Source organism: Aquarana catesbeiana, linkage group LG13 (genome assembly GCF_042186555.1).
Source record: "Aquarana catesbeiana isolate 2022-GZ linkage group LG13, ASM4218655v1, whole genome shotgun sequence".
NCBI classification, from domain to species: Eukaryota; Metazoa; Chordata; class Amphibia; order Anura; family Ranidae; genus Aquarana; species Aquarana catesbeiana.
This window is the reverse complement of record NC_133336.1, coordinates 5,308,444-5,327,537: the sequence shown is the minus strand read 5'-3', so window position 1 is coordinate 5,327,537 and position 19,094 is coordinate 5,308,444. Positions and strand designations below refer to the sequence as shown.

The 19,094-nt window shown below is 42.9% G+C and overlaps 1 protein-coding gene across 1 annotated transcript in view; it reads left to right on the top strand.

Annotated features, from left to right (window-relative positions):
• The first annotated feature begins 12,500 nt into the window (after nt 1-12,500).
• PRIMA1 (proline rich membrane anchor 1) overlaps nt 12,501-19,094 on the top strand; it is a 107,496-nt gene continuing 100,902 nt past the window's right edge. Inside the window, exon 1 of the mRNA XM_073609882.1 lies at nt 12,501-13,178. The gene's annotated coding sequence lies outside the window, so the exon portion shown is untranslated. The remainder of the gene's footprint in view (nt 13,179-19,094) is intronic.

Here is a 19,094-nt window from a genome sequence, read left to right as displayed (position 1 = left end):
CAATGATGGGACACTATTCCTCCCACTGATACCAATGATGGGGCACTATTCCTCCCACTGATACCAATGATGGGGCACTATTCCTCCCACTGACACCAATGATGGGGCACTATTCCCCCCACTGACACCAATGATGGGGCACTATTCCTACCACTGACACCAATGATGGGGCACTATTCATCCCACTGACACCAATGATGGGACACTATTCCTCCCACTGATACCAATGATGGGGCACTATTCATCCCACTGACACCAATGATGGGACACTATTCCTCCCACTGACACCAATGATGGGACACTATTCCTCCCACTGACACCAATGATGGGGCACTATTCCTCCCACTGACACCAATGATGGGGCACTATTCCTCCCACTGATACCAATGATGGGGCACTATTCATCCCACTGACACCAATGATGGGACACTATTCCTCCCACTGACACCAATGATGGGACACTATTCCTCCCACTGACACCAATGATGGGGCACTATTCCTCCCACTGACACCAATGATGGGGCACTATTCCTCCCACTGATACCAATGATGGGACACTATTCCTCCCACTGATACCAATGATGGGGCACTATTCCTCCCACTGACACCAATGATGGGACACTATTCCTCCCACTGACACCAATGATGGGACACTATTCCTCCCAATGACACCAGTGAGGGGACACTATTCCTCCCACTGATACCAAAGAGGGGACATTGTTTACTCCCATTGACACCAGGACATTTTATACTCCTGCTGGCCACACTCCGGCCCCCTGTAATCTTTGAAGGACAGTAAACTGGCACTTTAGAAAGTTTGGAGACCCCCCACATTAGATTGTAAGCTCCATGAGCAGGGTGCTCCTATTCCTTCTGTATTAAACTGTATTGTAATCCTGCTGTTCCCCTTTATGTTGTACTGGTGAACTCTGCAATACCCGGCCACTTCCCTGGTGAACTCTGCAACACTCGGCTGCTTCCCTGGAGAACTCTGCAACACCCGGCCGCTTCCCTGGAGAACTCTGCTATACCCGGCCGCTTCCCTGGAGAACTCTGCAACACCCGGCCGCTTCCCTGGAGAACTCTGCTATACCCGGCAGCTTTCCTGGAAAACTCTGCAACACCCGGCCCCTTCCCTGGAGAACTCTGCTATACCGGGCCGCTTCCCTGGAGAACTCTGCAACACCAAGCCGCTTCCCTGGTGAAATCTGCAATACCCGGCCGCTTCCCTGGTGAACTCTGCAACACCCGGCCGCTTCCCTGGTGAACTCTGCAACACCCGGCCGCTTCCCTGGTGAACTCTGCAACACCCGACCGCTTCCCTGGTGAACTCTGCAACACCCGACCGCTTCCCTGGTGAACTCTGCAAAAGCCCATAGAGCAGTTTGTTGTGACTTTATCTATTTACAGCATGTGAGTGCATATTGTTTTTTTTACTCTTTTGGGGTCAATAAAAAAAATAAATATATATATATATAGATGGTGGCGCCCCCTGTCCCTTTATTCAAAAAGTGACACACAGGGCCTTGAAAAAGTATTCATACCCCTTGAAATTTTCCACATTTTGTCAGGTTACAACCAAAAACGTAAATGTGATTTATTGGGATTTTATGTGATAGACCAACACAAAGTGTCACATAATTGTGAAGTGGAAGGAAAATGATAAATGATACAAATAAATATGTGAAAAGTGTGGGGGGAGGGGCATTTGTATGGCGCCCCCCGGAGTCAATACTTTGTAGAACCCCCTTTCTCTACAAGTCTTTTTGGGGATGTCTCTACCAGCTTTGCACATCTAGAGAGGGACACTTCTGCCCATTCTTCTTTGTAAAATATCTCAAGCTCTGTCAGATTGGATGGAGAGCGTCTGTGAACAGCAATTTTCAAGTCTTGCCACAGATTCTCAATGTGATTTAGGTCTGGACTGTGACTGGGCCATTCTAACACATGAATATGCTTTCATCTAAACCATTCCATTGTAGCTCTGACTGGATGTTTCGGGTCGTTGTCCTGCTGGAAGGTGAACCTCCGCCCCGGTCTCAAGTCTTTTGTAGACTCTAACAGGTTTTCTTCTAAGATTGTCCTGTATTTGTCTCCATCCATCTTCACATCAACTCTGACCAGCTTCCCTGTCCCTGCTGAAGAAAACCATCCCCACCACATGATGCTGCCACCACCATGTTTCACGGTGGGGATGGTGTGTTCAGGGTGATGTGCAGTGTTAGTTTTCCCCACACATAGCGTTTTGCTTTTAGGACAAAAAGTTGAATTTTGTTTAGGTGGACGGCCATGTCTTGGTAGGTTTGCAGTTGTGCCATACTCTTTCCATTTTCCGATGGATTGAACAGAGCTCCGTGAGATGTTCAAAGCTTGGGAGATTTTTTTATAACCTAACCCTGCTTTATACTTCTCCACAACTTTATCCCTGACCTGTCTGGTGTGTTCCTTGGCCTTCATGATTCTGTTTGTTCACTAAGGTTCTCTAACAAACCTCTGAGGGCTTCACAGAACAGCTGTATTTATACTGAGATTACATGACACACAGGTGGACTCTATTTACTAATTAGGTGACTTCTGAAGGCAATTGGTTCCTCTAGATTTTAGTTAGGGGTATCAGAGTAAAGGGGGCTGAATACAAATGTCCCCCCACACACACACACACACACACACACACACACACTTTTCACATATTTATTTGTATCATTTATCATTTTCCTTCCACTTCACAATTATGAGCCACTTTGTGTTGGTCTATCACATACAATCCCAATAAAATACATTTATGTTTTTGGTTGTAACATGACAAAATGTAGGAAACTTCAAGGGGTATGAATACTTTTTCAAGGCACTGCATTTCCTATGAAACTCCTCTGAAAAGAATCCACCGCTGATTTCCTTTACAGAGGGGTGGCAAGTGGGCCCCAGTGTTGTGTGCATTGATGATGATGATGATGATGATGATGATGATGATGATTATCACATGTAATGCGCACGTAAAAGCCTAAATGTATTTTCCAACGTCCAGTCCGGAGGGTTCACTACTTTAATCTTCTAATTATAATTCATTGCAGTGCATCCCATTACCTCCATTCATACAGCATTGCTTCCCTCTATATATATGTTCTGGAGATAATGGCGCTGATTATTATTTCATCATATTTAATGCTGTGGAGTTCTGTGCGGTCGGTTATGGAGAGAAGATTCCGGAAGGGTCTTTGCATCATTGCAGCAGAGGAAGTTATCAATGTACTATAGTGACTCTCTGAGTGCTGTGGAGTGAACTTGTTACATTTAGATACTTAGAATGTTACTTTCTACTATTTTAGGGGATAAGTGAAGCCGCATCTCCACCATAATACACCTGTTAATAATATATGTTAGTTACTAAATAACCATTTCAGCCCCTTCTCACAACCACAATATAGAAGACATCAATGTTTTAGTTCGTAAAGGGAATTTCAGAACTATCCAGGAAAGGAAAACGTTTGAACTAAGAATGATAATTTTTTTTGATACAAAAAATAAAGGGCTAAATTTAGATATTGGTTTCCTTACCCATTATACTAAAGTTTTATGACCCCCTCTGTGACCAGCATCCCCCCTCCAGTCTATAGCTCTCCCTCTGTCTTATATCACTAACTCTGCTGATATCTTTATTACCATTGATTTGTATTTGTTTGTTTTTCTTTTGTTTTTGTTTTTTTAACATTCTGCTAAAAAAAATTTGTGAATCAGTACTGCTTGGACCTTGAAGAAGGGGGACACGCCCGAAAGCTTGTCCTGAAAAGTTGTATGTTAGTGCAAATAAAAAAAAGTATCACGGACGGTACTCAATTTTCTCTCTCCACTTCAGCCCCGGAAGGATTTGCCCCCCTTAATGCCCAGGCCATTTTTTGCGATACGGCACTGCGTCGCTTTAACTGACAATTGCGAGCAACGCTGTGCCCAAACAAAATTGACGTCCTTTTTCCCCACAAATAGAGCTTTCTTTTGGTGGTATTTGATCACCTCTGCGGTTTTTAATTTTTATAAAAAAAAAAAAAACGACAATTTTGAAAAAAAAAAAAAAAACAATATTTTTTACTTTTTGCTGTAATAAATACACCCCCCCCCCCCCCCCCCCCCCCCCCCCCCCCAAAAAAAAAAAAAAAAAAAATTTTTCATCAGTTTAGGCCGATATGTATTCTTCTACATACTTTTGGTTAAAAAAAAAAAAAAAAAAATTGCAAAAAGTGTATATTGATTGGTTTGCGCAAAAGTTACAATGTCTGCAAAATAGGGGAATATATTTATGGCGTTTTTATCCTAATTTTTTTTTTATTATTATTAGTAATGGTAGTGATCTGCAATTGTTAGCGGGACTGCAACATTGCGGCGGACAGATCGGACACTTTTGACACTTTTTTTTGGGACCAGTGACATTTATACAGCTAAAAATAGCTACCGATTACTGTATAAATGTCACTGGCAGGGAAGGGGTTAACACTTGGGGGCGATCGGTACTAATTAAATGAAAATCGAACGTCGTGTTCACAAAATTTTATAGCCTGCACATCCAGTTTTTGTCATCAGAAAATTCGGAATCGGCTGTTGAAAGCATCATACTAACGATCAGAAAATCGGCAGATCGTTCGTCGGACTAAATTTTTACTTCAGATTTTTGTATCGTGTGTACGAGCCTTTAAGGCGTCAGCATACCAAGACATTTTGGACAATTTCATGCTCCCAACTTTGTGGGAACAGTTTGGGGACGGCCCCTTCTTGTTCCAACATGACTGCCCACCAGTGCACAAAGCAAGGTCCATAAAAACATGGATGAGTGAGTTTGGGGTGGAGGAACTTGACTGGCCTGCACAGAGTCCTGACCTCAAACCAATAGAACACCTTTGGGATGAATTAGAGTGGAGACTGCGAGCCAGGCCTTCATGTCCAACATCAGTGCCTGACCTCACAAATGCTCTTCTGGAAGAATGGTGAAACATTCCCATAGACACCCTCCTAAACCTTGTGGACGGCCTTCCCAGAAGAGTTGAAGCTGTTATAGCTGCAAAGGGCGGAGCCAACTCAATATTGAACCCTCCGGACTAAGACTGGGATGTCATTAAAGTTCATGTGCGTGTAAAGGCAGGCGTCCCAATACTTTTGGCAATATAGTGTATCTCTGTAATTATTTAAATCTGATCTCCAGCCTTCCCTTCAAGTGCACAGAGCAGCTCCAATCCTTTTCTTCAGGGGTCCCCACACCGGGGCTCCTCCTTCCCTGAGTGCGCCCCCAGCGAGTAACTTGGGGCACTCATTCAGGCTTCCTCCCCAGCCATGCTGTGTGTGTTCATTGACACACATAGTGCGGCTCAGCCTCGCCCCTGTTCTCTCCTCACTGGCTGTGATTGGCCAATGGCTCCCACTGTTGCCTCAATCTCCAGTGAGGAGGGAGACAGCCGCTGCTCTTGGGCACAGCGCTGGATTGAGTTTGGGATTAAGTATAAGGAGGGGCTGGGGGGGGGGGGGCTGCTGATGATGTCACTGGATTTAAATTAAGGGACTTTCAGAAAGCTGAATTGTTTTTATTTTATCAGAATGTTAACGAGGTGTGTGTGTGTGGGGGGGGGGGGGGGGGGGCAGAGAAGGCAAAATATAAACAGATTAAACTTCAGCTTTAATAATGAATGTGACTGGGTATCAGACTCTTGCAATCCCCTATGCAGCAGAACTCAGGCTGGGAGAGATAGAAGCAGCACAAAGAAACAACCAGTATTTCCAGCACGAACAAGAGTATGTATGAACACAATCAAGAACTTTCAGCTTCCCCTTCAATTTGGTCAGAATTCGGGAGATTTATGCTTTGGAGAGTTTTTGGTAACATGGTAACAGTTAGTCGGGCTAAAAAAGACACCACTGAAGTCCATCAAATTCAACCAATAATAAAAAAATCTCCATATACAGAACATTGTTGAACCAGAGGAAGGGAAAAAAAATATTTTGAAGAATGGTTCAGCTTGTTCCAGCTGTGGAAAAAAATCCTTCCTGATTCCCGAAGACGATTCGATATTCTCTGGATGAACAATGTTTGGTGTTATTACTCAGAAATGTAGTCTTGGAGGTTTTAGGGGAGCAGTTAGTTTTAAAGCACCCCATTAATCTATAAGAACCAGTCCTTATTAAGCACCCCATTATTCTATAAGAACCAGTCCTTATAAAGCACCCCATTATTCTATAAGAACCAGTCCTTATAAAGCACCCCATTATTATAAAAGAACCAGTCCTTTCAACTAACCTGGACTGGTTCTTATAGTATAATCTATGATTGAGCCCAGCTTTATTGTTTATTTATTAAAGATACCTATATAGCTCCCCCCAAATGACACCAACAATTGTGCCCTATGACACCAACAATGGACCATAATTCCTTCCAATGATGCCAACGATTGGTCCCAATGACACGATTCCTCCCAATAACACCAACAGTTGGGCCCAATGACACTAATGATGGGGCACAATTCCTCCCAATTACACCAACAATTGGGCCCAATGAAGGGGCACAATTCATCCCAATGACACCAATGGTGGGGCACAATTTCTCCCAAAGACACCAACAATTGTGCCCTATGACACCAATGATGGGGCACAATTTCTCCCAATGACACCAACAACTGGGCCCAATGAAGGGGCACAATTAATTTTACACCAATAGTGGAGCACAATTACTCCCAATGACACCAACAATTGTGCCAAATGACACCGATTGGACACAATTTCTCCCAATGACACCAACAACTGGGCCCAATGAAGGGGCACAATTCATTTCAATGACACCAATGGGGGAGCACAATTCCTCCCAATGACACCAACAATTGTGCCAAATGATGCCAACAATGGGGCACAATTCCTACCAATGACACTAACAATTGAACCCAGTGACACCAACGATGAGACACTATTCCTCCCACTGACACAAAAGATACAACATTTTTCTCACTGCTGGCGTTGGGACCTTGTTTTACTCCCAATGGCCACAATCCACCCCACCCCCCAAGTCTGAAGGACAGTAAATTGGCCAGTTGTTTAGAAAGTTTGGAGACCCCTTCTCTAGAGCAGTGTTTCTCAACCTCAGTCCTCAAGTATCCCCAACAGGCCATGTTTTCAGGTTTTACTTTGCACAGCTGCTTTAAATCAATATCAATAACATGGTATTGATAAGAGTTATTTTATCTAAGAGAAGTTCCCAAAACATGGCTCATTGGGGGTACTTGAGGACTGAGGTTTAGAGCCACTGCTCTAGAGGATGGAAACAGAAGAACCTGACAGGACAGCCAAGACTAAATCAGTTGAAATACCATAAAAAGTATCTCCTTTGGAGCTCTATGACCTCATTTCAGTCCAAGAGAGTTATCAAACTCCACGCTAAGTGTATCATTCTATTCAGGTGCGGACGTTTCCAGGTGTCTTACCACTAAAAATTTTGCCCATTCTGCGTTGGCGCCAACAATTTGGTTTTCATATATTTAGGCTTTGGTGCCATAAGTTTTCACAGAGTGGTTATGGAATATCAGCAATTCCAAAACAAAAAAAACTTTCTGATTTCCTCTTCTGAGATTTTATTGGAATTGGGAATATGCGCTTCAACACAGTGATAGACACAGGAAGCCACAATGTCTCCTATCCCACCATTATCCTTAAATCTCCTTCTTCCCGGAATTACAAGGGCATTGCTGCAATCCTCACACAAATGCATTACTTCCTATTCTAAAGACCTAAACCACAGCCAAGTAAATCTATATTACTGACCATGTGTGGTATTGCTCGGAGTGCAGGACATTAGTGCTAATAACATACATAGGTTTGAGACGCACATTAAATATTACTACAAGGTAAAATAGTCCACATAGTGGGGTATTTTAAGTAATATCTCTGTGAGATGCCTAAGTGCCGTTCCTGCGTCATAAAGGGAAATGCATAGAGGTGCAGATAATAGAACACACGAAAAAGAAATCATCTATAAGAGCCTTTTCAATTAGCAGATCCATTTCATGTGGACCACATTTCATCAGGAAGGTATTTAAAGTCCAACTCTGGGCTAAAATGGATTTTTATGTTCCCCAGGAGGAATGAAAGTTAAAAGGTAGATCAGGCTGCAATAGTCATCTCCTTCCCCCCCCCCCACTCTTTTCAACAATTAGATGTCCTCAGGCTTCAGGTTGAATGACACAAATTAACCTGGAAGTCTGGGGATATCCTGTAAGTACAGGGTGTCACGGACCCACCCTATAAGGTGGCATCACCCTGGCACTCTGCATTCACAGTGTAATGAGGTAGAAGGGTGCTGATGAAATTAATCCAGCACCACTCTCTGCATCATTGAGCACCACCCACCTCTGAAGAGGAAGAGGACCTGGTGCTCCTTAGGAGTCATCACCTGCTGGTAGCACTGTGTTTCCCTGGGCGGAGAATTGTAATTCCAGTGTCAACCAGCGGGTGTCTCCCAACAGCAAGCAGATCTTAGTAATCAGTCTCCACCTGGTGCTGGCTGCTGGGAGGGTATTTAGGTAATGTGAATGACACACATTAACCTGGAAGACTGGGGATATCCTGTAAGTACAGGGTGTCATGGACCCACCCTATAAGGTGGCATCACCCTGGCTCTCTGCATTCACAGTGTAATGAGGTAGAAGGGTGCTGATGAAATTAATCCAGCACCACTCTGCATCATTGAGCACCACCCACCTCTGAAGAGGAAGAGGACCAAGTACTCCATAGGTGTCATCACCTGCTGGTAGCACTGTGTTTCCCTGGAGGGAGAATTGTATTTCCAGTGTCCACCAGTGGGTGTCTCCTAACAGCAAGCAGATCCCAGTAATCAGTCTCCACCTGGTGCTGGCTGCTGGGAGGGTATTTAGTTAATGTTAATGACACACATTAACCTGGAAGATTGGGGATATCCTGTAAGTACAGGGTGTCATGGACCCACCCTATAAGGTGGCATCACCCTGGTGCTCTGCATTCACAGTGTAATGAGGTAGAAGGGTGCTGATTAAATTAATCCAGCAACACTCTCTGCATCATTGAGCACCACCCACCTTTGAAGAGGAAGAGGACCCAGTGCTCCATAGGTGTCATCACCTGCTGGTAGCACTGTGTTTCCCTGGGGGGAGAATTGTAATTCCAGTGTCCACCAGTGGGTGTCTCCTAACAGCAAGCAGATCCCAGTAATCAGTCTCCACCTGATGCTGGATGCTGGGAGGGTATTTAGTTCCTCCTCTACTAGTGCCTCTCACTTCAGTGTTTTGCTTTGATAGCCAGATACTGCTTGCCATTTATCCGGCTCCTAATCTTGTTCTTGCCCTGTATCCTGCACCCTGCTTCCTTATATCTGCCGCCCTTGTTCCTGATTCCAGTCCCGGTTCCCCCCTCCTCCCTGCATCTCCAGTATTACCCTGTTTAACTGTGTTCCCAGTGGCAGCTGGTGCTCAATGTTCTTGGGGGGGGCGGCCCGTGGCCTCCCCAGCTAGCCAGCCACCCCCCCCCCAAGCCAGCCGACCAACCACCCCCCACCCCTGGCGCTCGATTGCCGATTCCCTCCCCCATTGCTCGATTGCCGCATCGCTCGCCTGTCAATCGCTAGACCCCCCACGAGCCCCTGCACTTACCCTATCCAGGTCGCGGCTTCCCCTCCCTGCATCTCCTCCCGAGTCCTGGCGGTCGCTTATCCTCTCCGCCAATCAAGACTTAGGACCCACGGCCAATCGGGTCTTAGGACTCCCAGCCAATTAGGTCTCAGAACCCGCTTCCTGATTGGCCAGGAGGAGAAACAGGAAGACATTAGCGAATATTAATTCGCTAATGTGACGCAACTGGGTGGGCTCCGGGCATAGTGCTCTGAATCACGTGCTTCTGAAAAAAAAAAACCCTTGGAATCTATGCGTCCGGCACCCTGCATTTAGAATTAGGGGCTGGACACAGAGATTAGGGGGGTGGCGCCCTTGCGCCATGCATGAGCGGCCGCCACTGTGTGTTCCTCATTTTTGTACCTATTGTATATAGTTAGTTAATGCGTTTATTAGGCTTTCTGTTACTTGCTTAGGATGTTGTTAGGTATTTTGTTTTTGGGTTACCTATATCTTTATGTTTGCAGTGTTTCCTGTTCGCTCGTTTTTGGATGGATTTTGGTTTCACTGTTTATAAATCTTACTTAAAGCAAACACAGTCTGGTCCCAGTTTCATAAGTGCAGCCATGCAGATCTGTCCATCCCTGACAATGAGACAGGCAGGGCGAGGGATGGGCAGAAGGGCTGCCCTGAACACAGCGTGTGTATATTGTAGGGATGGGAGTGCCGCAAGTTCCTTCCTCTACTATAAGGCTGACAGGAGTAGTGCCCAGCGGCATCACTACTTCTGTCAGCCCAACGCTGGAAGCAGTGAGGAGGGAAGGAGAGAGCCAGGAGGAGGTGCAGGCTGTGCTCTCACTCTCCCTCCTCCTTATAAGCTCACACATAATAGGGGGGGGGGGTGCAATTTGGCATCTTTGCCCTGGGCACTGGATGATCTTGTCCAGGCACTAGGTAGGTTTTACTAGAGAATTAAACAAAAATCACATGTGGTGGGAAGGGGAGCGAAATGACAGAGTGGGAAGTCTAAAGTTGGGCTTTAATTAAAGGGGTAGGTCTGAGGGGGTAAATAAGACTCTAGTCTATAAAAAGGACTAACGAGTATATATCCTGACTGTGCTCAGATGTCACCTTGTGCAGGTATAAAATCAGTACAAGATTATCGCGATGCAAACCTTTGGGGCCAAAAAAAAGAAGAGAATTACTTTTTAGCTGCATATATTAAGACACATTTTCTTACATGTTAGTCGGCACTCCGGGTGGGTTCACGCTTGTCTGCACTAAATGCTGGGTGTGCGTTCGGCTTGTTGGTGTTCAGCAGTAAAAAAAAAAAAATGTGGTTGGTGGCAAAACTGGCTTTGCATAAATCCATTTTTTGCATTAAAAATACTGTACATGGAAATGCTGGCAGACCACTTACGCGTTTCGCACTAAACAGGATTTATTAATAGAGTCACTCCATAACTAAGCATTGCTTCGTGTGAAATCTGTAGGGGGCTGTTAGTAGACAGGGGTTTCTAACCTTCCCCCCGCTCCACCCAACACTGGAATACAAAATGAACACTGGAATATTTTTTTTCCTCCAGCACTGGTTTTGTCAACATAAATTAATTACTGACAGTTCATCACAATAAACATCAATATCATCTTTGAACATTAAATTTCCATCCTTTTGCTCTAGTTCAGTGACTTTGTCTAAGCTGAGATGATGCATCAATCTGCTGCAGGCTGGAGGAAGCATTTCTTCAGTCTCCTTTTCCACAGTAATTAGACTACAAACAACTTATCAGTGGAATAAGCTTGTGTTTGGACTTGAATATCATGTTGTGGCTCTTCAGTTCTCAATCACTTATTTTGCCCCCTAGTGATCAAACTGCAACATTGTAACTGTGTAAAAAAAAATGTAATACAAAAGGTAACAACTGAAAAGAAATATATCCAGTATATCCTAACAAACGGACTATGGCACAGCACAGGGAAATATATCAAGCATTCCCTAGCAAACGGACTATGGCAGCACAGCACAAGAGACCAATAACAATTAATGAAACATGATCTTTATTTAGTAAAAAAAATTAAAACCTCAATATGTTCCCCATACGTATTGGGGAATCAATGCCCTCTGTGTGTATATCTAAATATCTCTGAAAGCTGATGAACCATATATACAGACTAAGATGATGGAAGACCTATATAGATGGAGTAGACTCTTCCATTGCCTGTAAGGTCAACGTGTTTCGCCAAATGTTTGGCTTCTTCAGGACCCAGAAAAACTACACATATATTATAAAAACAGTACAAAAATATTTTTATAGCAAACAATAACACAATATACTGAGTATGCATGCTCACACAGTGATTTATATGGTGGGACATCCGACCATCAGCGCAATATTCATCGTAACCTTGTAGTCATTAAGTTGAGAAGCTGCTGCAGCGGCTGATCGGCGTTAGAGATCTAAACACAGCCAAGAACTGCACAGAGACCAGCATTTACATAATTGTGTCATCTCTGAGCTGGCATCCAGGTCCAGAAAATAGATGTTGACCCTGGGTGATGCCTGAATAAAGATGGTGCCCTCCTTCTGGACAGAAGAGCAGATGAAGTCATTATTAGGGGTAGTCCAATGATCTCTGTACCAGGTAATAAATACCTGGAAGGGTTACAATAATACATTACTGAGCATGGATAAAAATATATATATTATATATGTCTGATACTAGGTCCACTTTCAGGGGGTCAACTTCTAGCCGTGCGTAAGTATACGGTCGGAGGGCGAACGTTCCCGTCTGGCTGTCTGGTCCTTAGTCGGCGGTGAAGCTCGCTGGAGAAAAATCACATCGTGAAGCAGAAATGAGAACTCTTGGAATAAATCCAGATCAGGATCCCCCTCCCTCCTTTCCCTCCAGCCCCCTGGAATCCACCACATCAGCTCTCACCTCCCTGCCAGGTAGCTGGGCTTCCCCCCTTCCCTCCAGTGACTATGAGGCAAGCCTCCCCCTCTCTCCCCCTCCTTCCCTCCCTCCACCTATCCAGGATCATGTGGCTCTGGAGAAAAGGAACAATCAAATATCACTGAGTGCCAAACACACAATGGACTCACTAGATGTGGATGAGGAATGACTGCAGCAGGCTTAGAAGGACACATTGCAGTCAGCCTGCCTAGAGTTGTGCATCCTCTGCTGCTGCTGCTGAGGAGGTGACTTGTAGTTTGTGCTGTGCAGGGACAGTTTGGAGGGATGGAAGATGTCACCCTGCAGGGAGGAAGATCTCAAAGTCTCTGATTTGGTGCCTCCAACACTTTGGCTGCGTTGAAGGCTTGGGTTCTCTCTCAGAACCACATAGACCTGGTGGCTGGAGGGGGAAGAAAAAACAAAGGGGGGGGGCTGTCTGTCCTGAAACTGGAGGAAGATGCAGCCTAAGGAGGCTGAGACATGGGAGATTTAACCACTATCACAAGAGGATCTGGTCCTGGGGGCTCCTGCAGAGACTCCCCACAAGCTGACAACTTTCCCTTGAAGACTGGCCGCGGGGCTGGACAGGCGGAGGGCCCACCAGGTGCAAGAAACCCAAAGGTGAGTGCTGCCAGTCTCCCCTGCAGCTGCTAGAGCTGCAGCAAGGTTTACTTCTTTGTAAATTGTTACATGTGCAGCTGTAGCCTGAAAATATGTGTCACATGTGCAGCTATACTATATTTTTTACATATTGAGCAGTTGTTTCATAATATTTGTTACATGTGCAGCTATACTCTGACAATATTTGTTACAAATGTAGCAGTTATTTCATAATATTTGTTAATTGCTGCTCTTGCTTGATAATAACTGTTATATGTGCGGCTGTGGTCTGCAAATATCTGTCACATGTGCAGTTCTCCTCTAACAATCATTGTTACATATGTAGCAGTTGTTTGATATTGGTTAGGTGTGCAGCTATACTCTGACAATATTTGTTACATATGTAGCAGTTGTTTGTTAGATGTGCAGCTGTAGTTTGGCTACATTAATACACACACCACTCTCCGCAAGCGTTACGTCCTAAGGGCTCCATGCACACTGGATGAAAAAATCGCGGCTCCTACAGGAGTTTTGGGTTCTGCCTGTAGAAGCCGCTCAATGGGGGTTATTTACGAAAGGCAAATTTACTTTGCACTACAAGTGCACTTGGAAGTGCAGTGGCTGTAGATGTGAGGGGAGCATGCAAAGAAAATAAAAAACAGCATTTCAGCTTGCACACGATTGGATGATAAAATCAGGAGAGCTTCCCCTCATTTCAGATCTTCCCCTCAGATCTACAGTGACTGCACTCGCAGCGCACTTGTAGTGCAAAGTGGATTTGCCTTTAGTAAATACCCCCCATTGCTACATATGTAGCAGTTGTTTGATATTGGTTAGGTGTGCAGCTGTAGTCTGACAAGATTTGTTACATTTGTAGCAGTTGTTTGTTAGATGTGCAGCTGTAGTTTGGCTACATTAATACACACACCACTCTCCGCAAGCGTTACGTCCTAAGGGCTCCATGCACACTGGATGAAAAAATCGCGGCTTCTACAGGAGTTTTGGGTTTTGCCTGTAGAAAGAGCTCAATGGGTTTTTTTTACAAAAGGCAAATCAACTTTGCACTACAAGTGCAAACTACAAGTGCAAAGTGCACTTGGAAGTGCAGTCGCTGTACATTTGAGGGGAAGATCTGAAACGAGGGGAAGCTCTGCTGATTTTATCATCCAATCATGTGCAAGCAAAAATGCTGTTTTTTATTTTCCTTGCATGTCCCCCTCAGATCTACAGTGACTGCACTTCCAAGTGCACTTTCAGTGCAATTTCAAGTGCACTTTGCACTTGTAGTGCAAAGTGGCTTTGCCTTTCGTAAATAACCCCCACTGTTACTCTATGGGGGAGATTTACTAAAGGCAAATTCCACTTTGCACTACAAGTGCACTTGGAAGTAAAGTCGCTGTAGATCTGAGGGGGGCATGCAAGGAAAATAAACAACAGCATTTTTTCACTTGCACATGATTGGATGATAAAAATCAGCAGAGCTTCCCCTCATTTCAGATCTTCCCCTCAGATCTACAGCGACTGCATTTCCGAGTGTACTTGTAGTGAACAGTGCATTTGACTTTAGTAAATTAACCCCATTGTGTCCATACAGATTAGATTACAGGCATACTTTACGCTCAATGTTTAGAGGCAGGAAAAAAAAAACCCTCTGGTTTGCGATTCTGATTGGAGATTTCTGGCAGAAAAAAAACGCTAAACTTTCCTAAACTCATCTAAAACTATGGGGTTGATTCACTAAAGGAAAATAGACTGTGCCCTTTGTAAGTTGCACAGAGTTTAGTAAATGAGGAAAATCTCCGCTAAATTCCATCATCCAATCATATGCAAGCAAAAAGGCTGTTTTAAAAAAAAAAAATTCCTTGCACGTGATTGGATATGCTTTGCAGAGTGAAGCTTTACCTTATTTACTAAGCTCTGGAGCAACTGCACTTGCAGAGTGCCCAGTCGATTTGCCTTTAGTAAATCAACTCCTATGTACAAAACTGCTCTATATGGCTTCATGCACACCGGGCTTAAAAAAAAAAAAAAAAAAGCTCATATAGAGAGTTTTTTTTTGTACACAGTTTAGGAGAGTTGAGCATTTTTTCTGCCAGTAAGCTCCAATCAGAAATACAAACCAGAAGGTTTTTTTTTTTTTTTTTCCTGCCTCTAAACGTTGAGCTTAAATATACTTTTAATCGTCCTAATATGCGCGGACACATAGGATAACATTGAGCTGCTGCAGGCAAAACGCCTATAGAAGCCGCCATTTTTAAGCCTGTGTGGATGGAGCCTTAGGGGCTCATGCACACTGCAGCTCCAAGGAGCGGCTCCTACAGGCTTTTGAGCTCCTATTTTTTTTCTTCCTGGAAACTCCCCTCCATGTTAGCCAATGGGGGTTTATTTATCAAAGGCAAATAGACTGTGTACTTTGCAAAGTTGCTCCAGACATTAGTAAATGAGCAGAAGCTCTGCAGACTTCCATTATCCAATCATGTACAAGCGAAAATGCTGGGGTTTTTAAAAAAAATTTACTTCCACGTGATTGGGTATGCTTTGCAAAGTGAAGCTTTACCTCATTTACTAAGCTCTGGAGCAACTACCCTTGCAAAGTGCACAGTTTATTTGCATTAGCAAATCAGCCCCAATGGGGAAATCCACCCAAATGGGGAAACCCCCAAAGGCAAATCCACTTTGCACTACAAGTGCAAAGTGCACTTGAAATTGCACTGAAAGTGCACTTGGAAGTGCAGTGGCTGTAGATCCGAGGGGGACATGCAAGGAAAATTAAAAAAAAGCATTTTAGCTTGCACATGATTGGATGATAAAATCAGCAGAGCTTCCCCATCATTTCAGATCTTCCCCTCAGATTTACAGCGACTGCACTTCCAAGTGCACTTTCAGTGCAATTTCAAGTGCACTTTGCACTTGTAGTTTGCACTTGTAGGGCAAAGTGGATTTGCCTTTCGTAAATAACCCCCAATGTGTCCATGCACACTATGGCTTTTTCAGGTGTTTTCAGGCATATGCTCCTACAAGCAGAACCCCCCCCCCCCCCCCCCCCTCACCAAACTCACATTTTTGAGAGCAGCTAGTACCCAAAAGAGCTCAAAAACATGTGAAAATATTTGTTCCAGCTTTTTGTTGTCTCTATACAATGATTAAGAAAATACTATCTGGGAGGGTTTGTGAAAAAACAAAAAAAAAAAACGCTTATGCTCAAAAAAGCTCAAAGGAGCTCAAAGGAGCTTGAAGAAGCTCAATAAAAACGTGCACAAGAGCACAAAAAAAAGCACAAGCTTCTGCAAGCTAAATTAAAAGCTCAAATGCCTTTAAAAGCAGCTTTTTTTTTCAGCTGCAGTGTGGATGAGCCCCAAGGCTGGGTTCATACTACCAGGCATACCCCACTATTACATACGCAATGGGGTTTATTTACTAAAGCTAAAAAGTGCTACTGCATAGAAACCAATGAGCTTCTATCCTCAGCTTGTTCAACGAAGCTTTGGTATTAAAACCTGGAAGCTCATTGGTTTCTATGCAGAAGTGTAACTGGTTTTACACTTTCCAGCTTTAGTAAATAAACCCCATTGTGTACTTAAAAGTGGGGTATGCCTGTATCTTTGCATGCGGCTCCCAGCGGGGGGTCCCGGGGCATCCCCTGTTCACAGTTCACATTTTCAGGTCTGATTTCAGCCCGAATTTTTGGCAGAATTCGGACCTGAAACAGACCAAAAGACACCGAGGACTCCTGTACAAATTCACACTGGAGCTGCAGCGGAGATATGTGAACCGGCTCCATAGAGAGCTCCATAGAGAGCCGGTGAAAATCTCCTGATACTGCGAATTGGATGCGGAGAACCCACATCCAATTCATGACAGTGTGAACCCCGCCAAAGAGATCCTCCATAAGGTCAACAACATACAACTCCTAAAAAGCCTCCGGTGTCCTAAATACAGGGGCAAAAGAATTTCTGGGGCGGGAGGGGAAAAAATAAAATGTTTGCAATTCATCTTTAAATATTCTATAAACGGCCATTGAATAAAAAAAAAAAAAAAAGAAAAATACATGTTTATACACAATATGGGGGAGATTTACTAAAACTGGTGGAGCTGTGCATAGTAACCAATCAGCTTCCAGGTTTTATTGTCAAAGCTTAATGGAAGAAGCTAAAGATAGAAGCTGATTGGTTACTATGTGCGGCCGCAACAAGATTCTGTGTGCTCCAGTTTTATTAAATCTCCCTCTATAGGTTTATGAGAGAACGATACAAGTCTGGGCTCGAGTAATGATCGATGTGCAAACATCTGTAATCCTTTATTTTATTGGCGCCATTTCTTTCATCCCTCTTCTTTTAATGCAATACATTTTAGTAAACAGCAAAATTGGCACTTGGTGTTTGAAACCAGAATTGGACTTGAAATTTTATATACATGAGTGTGTGTGTGTGTGTGTGCTGTTTATATATGCTACACTATATGTGTGTGTTTACACAGGTGTGTGTATATATATATATATATATATATATATATATTTTTTTTTTTTATTTATTTTAAATAAAATTATATAATAAACATATATGTATATATTTAATAAGACAAGCGCAGGCCTAAAATCTTTTCCTTGAAATAACGATTCATGGCTAAAAAAAATTAAGCACAAAAATAATAAAAAAAAATATTAATGTACTTTATGTGTGTGTTTACACAGGTGTGTGTGTGTGTGTGTGTGTGTGTGTGTGTATATATATATATCAGTCTTTTTATATATATATATATATATATATATATATATATATATATATATATATATACACACACATATACATACATACATATATATATATATATATATATATATATATATATATATATATATAATTGTGTATATATATATATATATATATATATGTGTATATATATATATATATATATATATATATATATATATAAAATATATACATACTATATGTGTGTGTTCACACAGGTGTGTATATATATATATATATATATATATATATATATATATATATATATATATATATATATATATATATATTTATTTTATTTTTATTTTTTTAAATAAAATTATATAATAAACATATATGTATATATTTAATAAGACAAGCACAGGCCTAAAATCTTTTCCTTGAAATAACTATTCATGGCAAAAAAAAAAAAAAAAGTAAGCACAAAAATAATAAACAAAAAAAAAATATTAGTGTACCAACCAATAATCAATTCCACATTCTACCGTGGAATTGATTATTGGTTGGTACACTAATATTAATGTCACAAATTTTTTTTTTTTTTTTTTATTTATAATGTAGTAGCAGCACTGAAATATATAACACTCTAGGTGATTTTGGGAATCCTAAGCACAGTGAAATACACAAAAATTTTCCAAATAAATTAAATACATTTCAATTTCAACTTCTGTTCCCCTCTCCATCCCCAACCGGAGCGGCCCTGGGCAGGAGCCTGCTATGGCGTTATGACCCTTGGATCCCCCCCCTCCCCCCCCCCAAGCACATCAGCAGCACCCCCTATTTACAGTGCAGGGAAGTCTATAGAGGACGCTGAATGAGCCCATAAGCTGGAGAGGTCTGATATCACTCCAACAGAAGGTCATTATTATAGTCATTTCATTCCTCTGTATAAGTTTTGCACTGAAATGCCATAAGCTGCTGCTTGTAAAAAGGGGTTAAGAAATCCCAGCGGAGGCAATGCAATGTAAACAGTGCACATCTGCAGCCTCAGCACAAAGCTGTCTCCCAGGTGGAGGGAGTAAGTTAATATTTGGCACAAGCTCTCCCAAGAGCGATTCAGCCTTCTCTTCTGTATACTGTTACAGTGGGGGGGATGGATGAAAATGCAAAGCAGAATTCTTCTAGTAAATACTCAACGTAGCCCTGACATTTTTTTTGCAGGACGGCGGTGGTGCAGCGTCGGTACAAT